Raw genomic sequence first — 9,082 nt, 5'->3', positions numbered from 1 at the left:
CTCTGCCATCCAGTTCTCTGTCTGTGCAGCTTTACTGCCGCGGTGAAAAATACTTTGTCTTTTTATTTTCATTTTAAAAACCAAGCGTAATGAAAATGTAAAATATTGTTTAGGATTTATCTAAGACGAGGTGGCAGCTCCTCAGAGAAATGGTCAGATGGGTGGGTAGGAATCTAATTCAGAAGTCGTCTCTTCCTTTAAATCATTATTTGAGTAAGGAGGAGCTGATTGGTCGGGGACATGATCTTTATATTTTAAACTATGATTCATATCTATTAAAATTTTTTAAAGAGCAAGTAATTTTGGAGAGGTCAAAGAATTAGGATTTACTCATGTAACTTTGGAAGAGGCTAGGCTTACAAAATATCCCAAATGTAGTAGATATTTCCACCTATGATGGGTAATTCTGGTTGTCAGCTTGATTGGATAAGAAATGCGTGGGGCATTAAGGAGCTACATCATGGGGCTGGAGACATGACTCAGCAGTAAAGAGCCCGGGCTGCTCTTCCAAAAGACCTGGGTTCAGTTCCCAGCACCCACATGGTAGCTCACAACCATCCGTAACTCCAGTCCTAGGACATGTGATCCTTCTTCTGGCCTCCACAGGAACTGCACACATGTGGCGTACATACTTAAACGCAGGCAGAACACCAGTGTACACCACACACACACACACACACACACACACACGTTTAAAAAGGAGCTACAGCAGCATTGGGTGTGTCCATGAGGACATTTCCAGAGACGATTTACTGAAGGTGTAAGACCTGTACCCTGGAACCTCCTACTGCCATTCTTTTCTGCCATGGTAGCCATAACCCCTCAAACAGTGTGCCAAGATAAGTCCCTCCTCTCTTAAGCTGCTTTTGTTTGACATTTGATGGCTGCAGCAAACTAAGTAACTAATACACCATCTAAGGTCTTGTTACGGGACTCTTCCTGCCAGCCTAGTCCCGGAATCGCATCAACCCCAAATAACATACAGAGACTCTGTTAGTTACAATGCTGTTGGCCAATGTCCAAGGCTTCTTCTAATTGGCTAGTTCTGTCTTATGCATTAACACATGACTACACACACACACACACACACACACGCGCGCGCGCCGCGCGCACGTGTGTGTGTGTGTGTGTGTGTGTGTGTGTGTGTGTGTGTGTGTGCGCGTACTTATCTTTCTGAGGATGCCATCCTGACACATCCTCTCTTCCCGAGATCACATGATGACTCTATACTCTTGACTACATTTCCCAGAATCCTCCTCGACTCCTAGTCCCACCTATTTTACTTCCCTATTGGCCAACAGTGCTTTATTTATCAACAAATAAGACAAACATATGCACAGAAGGACTTTCCCCATCAAGGTCTGAACTAGCCATGTGATTTTGATTGGTGCTGCTGGAGATGGTGAAGTTATCCATGAAGGTGGAAGCCACATACATCTTATGACTGAATCAGCAATGAGGAGAGAGGCTGGGTGTGGCAGGTGCTGCAATTCTGTCTCCAGGTGAGCTCAGGAGTCAGCCCTGTGACATAAGGTTCTGGCTGTGGCTTATACAATGATCTAATTGAAACTTTATGTTTGATTAACTTAGTCACACTGATCAATAACTGAGGCGGCCCTGAGTGCAAATGGGGTTTGCTCAATTAGTCAGTTCATGTGCATGGGAGAGACAAGAACCAGGAGATGACACAGTCCCTTTGAGAAGGCTGACTAAATGAGCAAGACTAAAGGAATCAGGCAGTCTCAGATTGGTGCCCTCTTACCTTATGATTTCAGATGTGAAATCTTGTGCTCACAGATAAGCACTAGGGGAACCAGGAATGTTAAACACACAGGGTTGTCCCTACAAATGGAGTATGGGTAACCTGTAATTCCCCCAGAAGACTGGGAGAGGACATAGCCTGGGACCTTTGCTCTCTCTATGCAGCCAAGACCTCACTGGATCCTCCCCAGACCTTTATCTTGAGCTTGTCAACCTAAAGAACCCATCTTTATAGAAGACATAACATGTACTTTACAAAGAGTCTAGATGTCGTCACAACTAAAGCTTAAGTGTGCCAACAGATTGAGGCAATTATCACCAAATTGGGCTGTGCTTAAAATATGCCTAAAACAAACTACTCAGGGTCAAACTCAAAGCCTGAAGCAGCTACTTAGTTGTGTTGAACAGAATTACCTTCTTGCTTTTCTCTGACCAATCCTCTGCTTGCCATGGTGGCTGCAGATACGGCACATTCTGACATGGCATACAATGTGATGCAACCCAACCATGTTTTTGCCTCTCATGCCTCGGTTGTGAACATATTTCCATGCCTATGTGGTATATAACAATGAATAAAATCTCATGGCTCAGAGGTTAAGAGCATTAGCTGTTCTTCCAGAGGACCTAAGTTCAAGTCCCAGCAACCACATGGTGGCTTACAACCATCTGTAATGAGATCTAGCGCCCTCTTCTGGACTGGGAGCATCCAGACAGATGATATATATATATATATATATATATATATATATATACATATATATATGTATGTATATATGTGTATATATATCATAAACAAATAAATCTAAAAACAAACAAACAAGAAACCCAAAACCTCACTCTCCCCTCCCCAACCCCCACTTGGTGCTGGGGTTTGGGCTAGGGCTTAGACATGCTGGATAAATGCTGTCCATGAAAGCTACACTCCAGCCTGATGTTTAAGTTCCAAGAAGCCTGTGTGCCATTTTCAGTTGCATTAGATCTCTGATAGTATAAAATCTTATTAGTAGTCAGCTTTTAATAGTACTTTAATCAGTGCTCACCAGGGGCCCTCAGTCTTTCATATTGTGTTTTCCCTTTGAAATCTTACCCTTTACAAGGAAAAACATTAGATACAGGAAATGGCCTTATGTAACTTAGCACATTAAAAAAGGAAGGAAAACATTAGTATTTCCCATTCTTTAACTCCTCCTTTGGTACTTTGCCCCACGCAAAGAAATAGAAAGAAGAGACAGAGAGAGAGGAGAAAAAGAAGAGAAAGGATAAAGAACGAAAAAACGGGACTGTGGGATGGCTGAGCAGGTGAAAACATCCACCACACCTGAGGACCTGAGTTTCATCCCAAGGATCCACACTCGAAGCGAGAGAACACACTCACACAAATCGTCTGCTCACTCCACACTGTGTCATGGGAGGCATGTGTGTACACAAACACACACGTGTAAATTAGTAAGTAAATGTGGAAGGGAAAGAGGAAAACGAGGAGAAAGAGGAAGAGAAGAGGATGAAGAAATAAGAAGAGGAGGAGGAAAAGGAGGAGGAAGAGGAGGAGGAGGAGGAGTGGGGGAGGAAGAGGAGCAGGGGGAGCAGGGGGAGGAAGAGGAGGAAGATAAAGAAAGGCCAACAGGCGACTTCTGGCCTCTCACTAAACCTGCAACTTCAAAACAGGATGTCAAGTCCCAAGGTGAATATCTCTTTGGACTAATTACTTCCACTGGCTCCTTTAAAACAGCATGTTGGTTCACATATCACTCCTATCAGGCAGGGCCTGGCAGGAAGCATTAGGCTCACTCGGAATACTGTAGAGAATTTGAATATTAAGGAGTGAAGGTCAGGCTAAGGTTGCTGATAAGTATTGTTTAATGGCAAAACTAAAACTAACTTATGATCCAGAATGAATAAAGAAAACTATGACCTATACATACATACACACATACATACATATGTACATACATACATACTCACATACACACACACATACATACATACATACACACACATACATACGTACATATATACACACATACATACGTGCATACAGTCAGAGAAACCTGCCATTTACAATACCAGGGGTGAATCTGGAGTGAGTAAATAGGCCAGACACGGAAAGATGAATCATGTACAATCTCATATGGTGACTTTCAAAATCAAATTAAACTAACAGAGAGGGCAAGAAGAGAGGTGTAGGTCACAGGGTGTAGTTTCAGGCATGATGAATAAGTTCTAGCATATAATGCGGTAATCTTAGTTAACGAAACTGTATTGCATACTTAAATTTGCAATTTAAGAGGGCAGAGCTTAATTGTTACACACACACACACACAGGAATGGGAAGGAGGAGGAAGGAAAGAAGAAGAAGAAAAGTAACCATCGGAAGTGATGGGTGTGTAAGAGGCTTGCCTGGGGTGATCATTTCACAGTGTTCACTAACATTGTCTGACAGTATGTATAGCTGAGCTATATGTAATTGTCAATGATATAAGTGTGAAACTGAATTTCTTAAATAAAAACAGCAGAGTTTTATGTAATTGGATTTGGCAATTTTCTGAACATGACATTAAAACACAAATAAAGTAAAAGTAGATAAAGCAGACGATGGGAGGGACACCACCATCCCAGAAAGAAACACTATTCCACCTCAAAAGATTTAACCAATGGGTAAAAACAAAACCCGCTGCCTAGAAGAAAGCGCTTGCAAACCGTAGCTCTGATAAGAGTTAGTATACGAAATATATAAAGCACCCCTAAAACTTAAACAAACTAAATTTAAAAATGCAAAGGATTTGAAAAGACACTTTGCCAAAGAAGATAAATAAATGGCCTATAAGCACATAAAATTGTATATCAGTATTCATTAAGGAAATTAGATCAAAGTCACAATTCAATACAACTTCATACTTACTGGGATTGCTACAAGCAAAATAGAAAATAATAAACATCAGTGAAGATGTTTAAAAAAATTAAAAACTTGAGGCTGGAGAGATGACTCAGTGGTTAAGAGGATTTAATGGTCTTGCAGAGAACCTAAGCTCAATTTCCAGCACCCACAGGATGATTCACGACCATCAAGCTCCAGGAGATCTAGTGCCCTCTTTTGAACTCCAAGCATAGATGTGAACAAAATACTCTTGTACATAAAATAAATTTTAAAAATTGGAAACTTTGTGCAGCTTGGTTGGGAATGCTCCCCTGGAATTACATGTGCCTAGCAATTGCACTTCTGAGTTTATGCTGCAAAGCACTGGAAACAGGATCTTGAAGAGATCTTAGCAAACCCATCTTCATAGCACTACTTATCCAATATTCTGTTCTTTTTCCAGAAAGCGAGACAATTTGTAGTGGTTTGAATGAGAACTGTCCCCCATAGGTTCATGTATTGAGCACACAGTCCCCATTTGATGGTGCTCTTTGGGGAGGATTGAGAACTCCAGCATTTCTGGAGGAAGTGTGTCATTAGAGGTGGGCTTTGAGATGAAAAGCCTCAAGCCACTTCCAGTTGGCTCTCTCTGCTCTGCGCTCACGGTTGAGGATGTGAGCTCTCTGCTCTCTGCTCCGTGTTTTGGCAGTTGTGCCCTGTGCTGCCATGACTGAGGCAGCTGGTCACATGGCATCTATATATAGTCGGGAAACAGAGAGAGATCGATGTTTGTGCTTAGCTCTCTGTCTCCCATTTATTTAGTCTGGAACCCTAACCCATAGAATGGTACCACTCACAGTTAGGGTGGGTCTTTCCACCTCAATTATCCGAATCTAAATAACTGCCTACAGACATACCCAGAGGACTGACCTTTCAGTGAGTCTAGATCCCGCTGAGCTGCACACTGGCCATCACAATACCTAAATTCCTAGAGACAGAAAGTAGAATGAAGACAACTGAAATGTTACCTAGTTGGTGTAGAGCTTCAGCTTGGGAGGATGGAAGAGTTCAGGAGACGGTTGGTACTGATGGTGGCACAGAGATCCAAATGCATGGATGCCACTGAAGTGCACGCTTAAAGATGCTCAAATGATAAATCCCACGTTCTTCAAAAAGCATGCTATGAAGAGTTACTTAGTATGGAAAGAGGGAAAATTCAATTTCTCCAAAATGATTTTTATTTAGAATTTTGAAGAGGCCATAAATTACTTCCTGAGTAAGTTCAGTCATGGTGGACTCTTGAGTACTTTTATTTGGCCAGGAACAAAAATCAAATCATGCCAAGGAGAGCTGCTAGAGGCAATCTCAATAATTAATGAACTTTGAAAACTACCCTAAGCCTCTAGTTATTTATAACGAAAATATTATGCATACACAGAGCTTTTTGTGTCTGCACATCTCTTTATAAATCAGATAAATAATTCAGACACAAATTTTCCCACTTGGGTATCTAAGAGCAGTGAAGGGCCATGGCCAGGCCTCTGTCCTACTCTGATGTTTGTAGATTTTTGTTCCCTGGAAACGTATGCTGGCAATGAAACATCCTGTGACTCACCAAAGACCCTACGGCACAGCTCAGGGTCAGGCATCTCTCCATGGCATCCATTTTCTCTTTGAAATTCTAATGTGTAATTTGAAGGGAAAAGAAATTCCAGGCTGCCTGTTTTCTGTTGTATGTTTCCATACAAGCATGGTTCTTTTAAGATTTATTTTTATGTATGTGGTTGTGTCTGTTTGAGAGTCGGCCATGCAGGTACTTGGGGAAATCAGAGAGGGTGTTGGATCCCTTGGAGCTGGAGGTAAAAGGCAGCTAGCTGTGAGCTCTCCAGTGTGGGTCTTGAGAACCGAACTTGTGTCCTCGGGTAGAACAGTAACTACTCTTGACACCTCTCCAGTCTAGACATGGTTCTTATTGTTACTAATTCTATGTGTGTCCTTGTTATGGTGTGAATATTAATGTGCCCTCACCCAAACACATGACACCAGGCTAATGTTTTGAATGCTTGGTCAAGATTTTGGAATGCTCTAGTAATTTTAGTAGGTGAGATCTAGCTGGATAGACTAGGTCACTGGGGATAGGTATTTTTTTAGGGTGGCTCGTTCCTGGCCCCTTTCTGTCTCTAATTCTTATTTTCCTTTGGCCATGAAGCATCATACTCTTTTCTACCACATACTTTTGCCCCCCGTAACATTCCTGCCACCAAGTGTGTAGGCCCAAACAACTGAATGAACCCTCTGAAAACATGAACCAAAATATGTAATTCTTCCTTTAAGTTTTTTCTCTTGGGTGCTTCTGTCATAGTGATACAGTCCTAGATATTTATTGATATTTATAGTGGTTTGCATCTTCATAAAGTAAGGGAAGGCAGGAGTGTTATGCACTCCGTGGCGCATGAAATGGCAGGGTGTCCAGGAGAAGCATCCATGAGCCTCACCGGTAGGCAGGGAGGGCGCTAGAGCAGCGGTAATGACGTCAGGTTCTTTCCCTTTCATAGAGTCTGTCATTTACTTAGAGCGCCACTTGCTGGGGTAGTTATTTTTATGTTTTGGCTGGGCCATGGGGTGCATAGATATTTGGTCAAATATTTTCCTGTGTGAATCTGTGAGGGTGTTGTAGGATGAGATGAACTTATGGTGTGGTACAAGTCTCTGCTGGTGCCACATTTGCTGCAGTTCTCTTGGCCAATGCAAGTGACAAGGCCAAGTTCAGAGGCCAACACTATGGTGGCAGGGAAGCATGGCAGCAAGAACCAGACACAGTGCTAGAACAGTGGCCAGCCCACATCATGAACCGCAATGAAGAAACAGAGAGAGCAAACTCTGGGCCCAGTGATTCACTTCCTCCAGCAGGGCCATACCTCCTAACCCTACCCAGAAGGGCCACCAACCGGACCAAGCTTCATTCACCACAGGGAGCTCATCCCTGAGTCTCCCTCGCTTAGCAGCCGGGAATTGCCTATAGCTCTTCATCTAGGAGTTGGCATTGTGAGATTTTCCCATCCACTTGTTGCATGTTATATATATATATATATTTGGTTTTTCGAGACAGGGTTTCTCTGTGGCTTTGGAGGCTGTCCTGGAACTCACTTGGTAGTCCAGGCTGGTCTCGAACTCACAGAGATCCGCCTGCCTCTACCTCCCAAGTGCTGGGATTAAAGGCATGGGCCACCAACGCCTGGCTTGCATGTTATATTTATGGAGAGAGTTGTGTATGTAAAACGATAAAATATTTAAAGACGAGGTCGTGAATTTGAGGAGGAGTGGCAAGGCCATGGGAGGAACTGGAGGTGAGAGAGGGAGAAGGAAATAATGTAAATACAGTACTCACGTATAAAGCTTTCAAAATAAACTAAGTGTTAAGAAAAAAGGGGCGGTTTGAAAGAAAACGGTTCCCATAGGCCCATAGGGAGTGGCACTATTAGGAGGTGTGGCCTTGCTAGAGTAGGTGTGGCTTTTTTTGGAGGATGTGTATCACGGGGGTGGGGGGGCAGGCAGGCTTTGAGGTCTCAGATGCTCAGGTCAGGCCCAGTGTGGCATTCTCTCTTTCTGCAGCCTGTCAATCTGGATGTAGAACTCTCAGCACCATGGCTACCGGCATGCTACCATGCTTCCTGCCATGACCATAATGGACTAAACCTCTGAAACTGTAAGCCAGCCCCAATTAAGTGTTTTCCTTTACAAGGGTCGCTATGGTCATGGTGTCTCTTCACAGCAATAGGAATCCTAACTAAGATAAAACCTTTGTGCAGGCAAGGGTAAGTGAGTCCACGAGAACCCAAATAAAAGGATATCAAATATTTATTGAGAGTACACTCACAAATAGCAATAAGGTAGAGAGTCGACACTGTCTTCTGTTCTGCCTTGGGATCAATGGAAGCTGCAGTCAGATCTCCAACCACCACACAAGAGAGGGAGAGAAACACCTTCTCTTCCTCATGAGATCATGTCTGCACACAGAAACCACGCTCTAGGACTGGTCCCCCAAAACTATTGATGGAATGAATTCCCAAAACGCCTTTAAAACCCAGAAACAGCACACACCCACACCCACACACAATTACCTTGAGTTCAAAGAGTTCCAGCCTCAACATTCTGAGGAAGCACCATTTTTCCTAACACAAAATGGGGGAAGAGAGCGGTGTGTGGAGGGGAGGCGATACACACCCCTTGCTTTGTTCAAGGCCCACATTCTGGCTCTCTTTCTAAATTTCGGCAGCCAAGGAGCCACCTTGGCGTCTCTGCATTTTCAACAAGGTAAGGTCTCACGTAGAGCGCTGGCTCCAGAAAAGGGGAAGACCCCAGCTGCACTGGGAAAAATGAGGGGAAGAGTTAATAGCACGGAGGGAAAGCCAGCCAGCAGCCAAAGGCAGGATTAGCAAACTCTTCCCAACGCGGGGGTATCCGGAT

The sequence above is a fragment of the Mesocricetus auratus genome, unplaced genomic scaffold (genome assembly GCF_017639785.1).
Source record: "Mesocricetus auratus isolate SY011 unplaced genomic scaffold, BCM_Maur_2.0 Super-Scaffold_100019, whole genome shotgun sequence".
NCBI classification, from domain to species: domain Eukaryota; kingdom Metazoa; phylum Chordata; class Mammalia; order Rodentia; family Cricetidae; genus Mesocricetus; species Mesocricetus auratus.
This window is presented reverse-complemented; position numbering follows the sequence as displayed.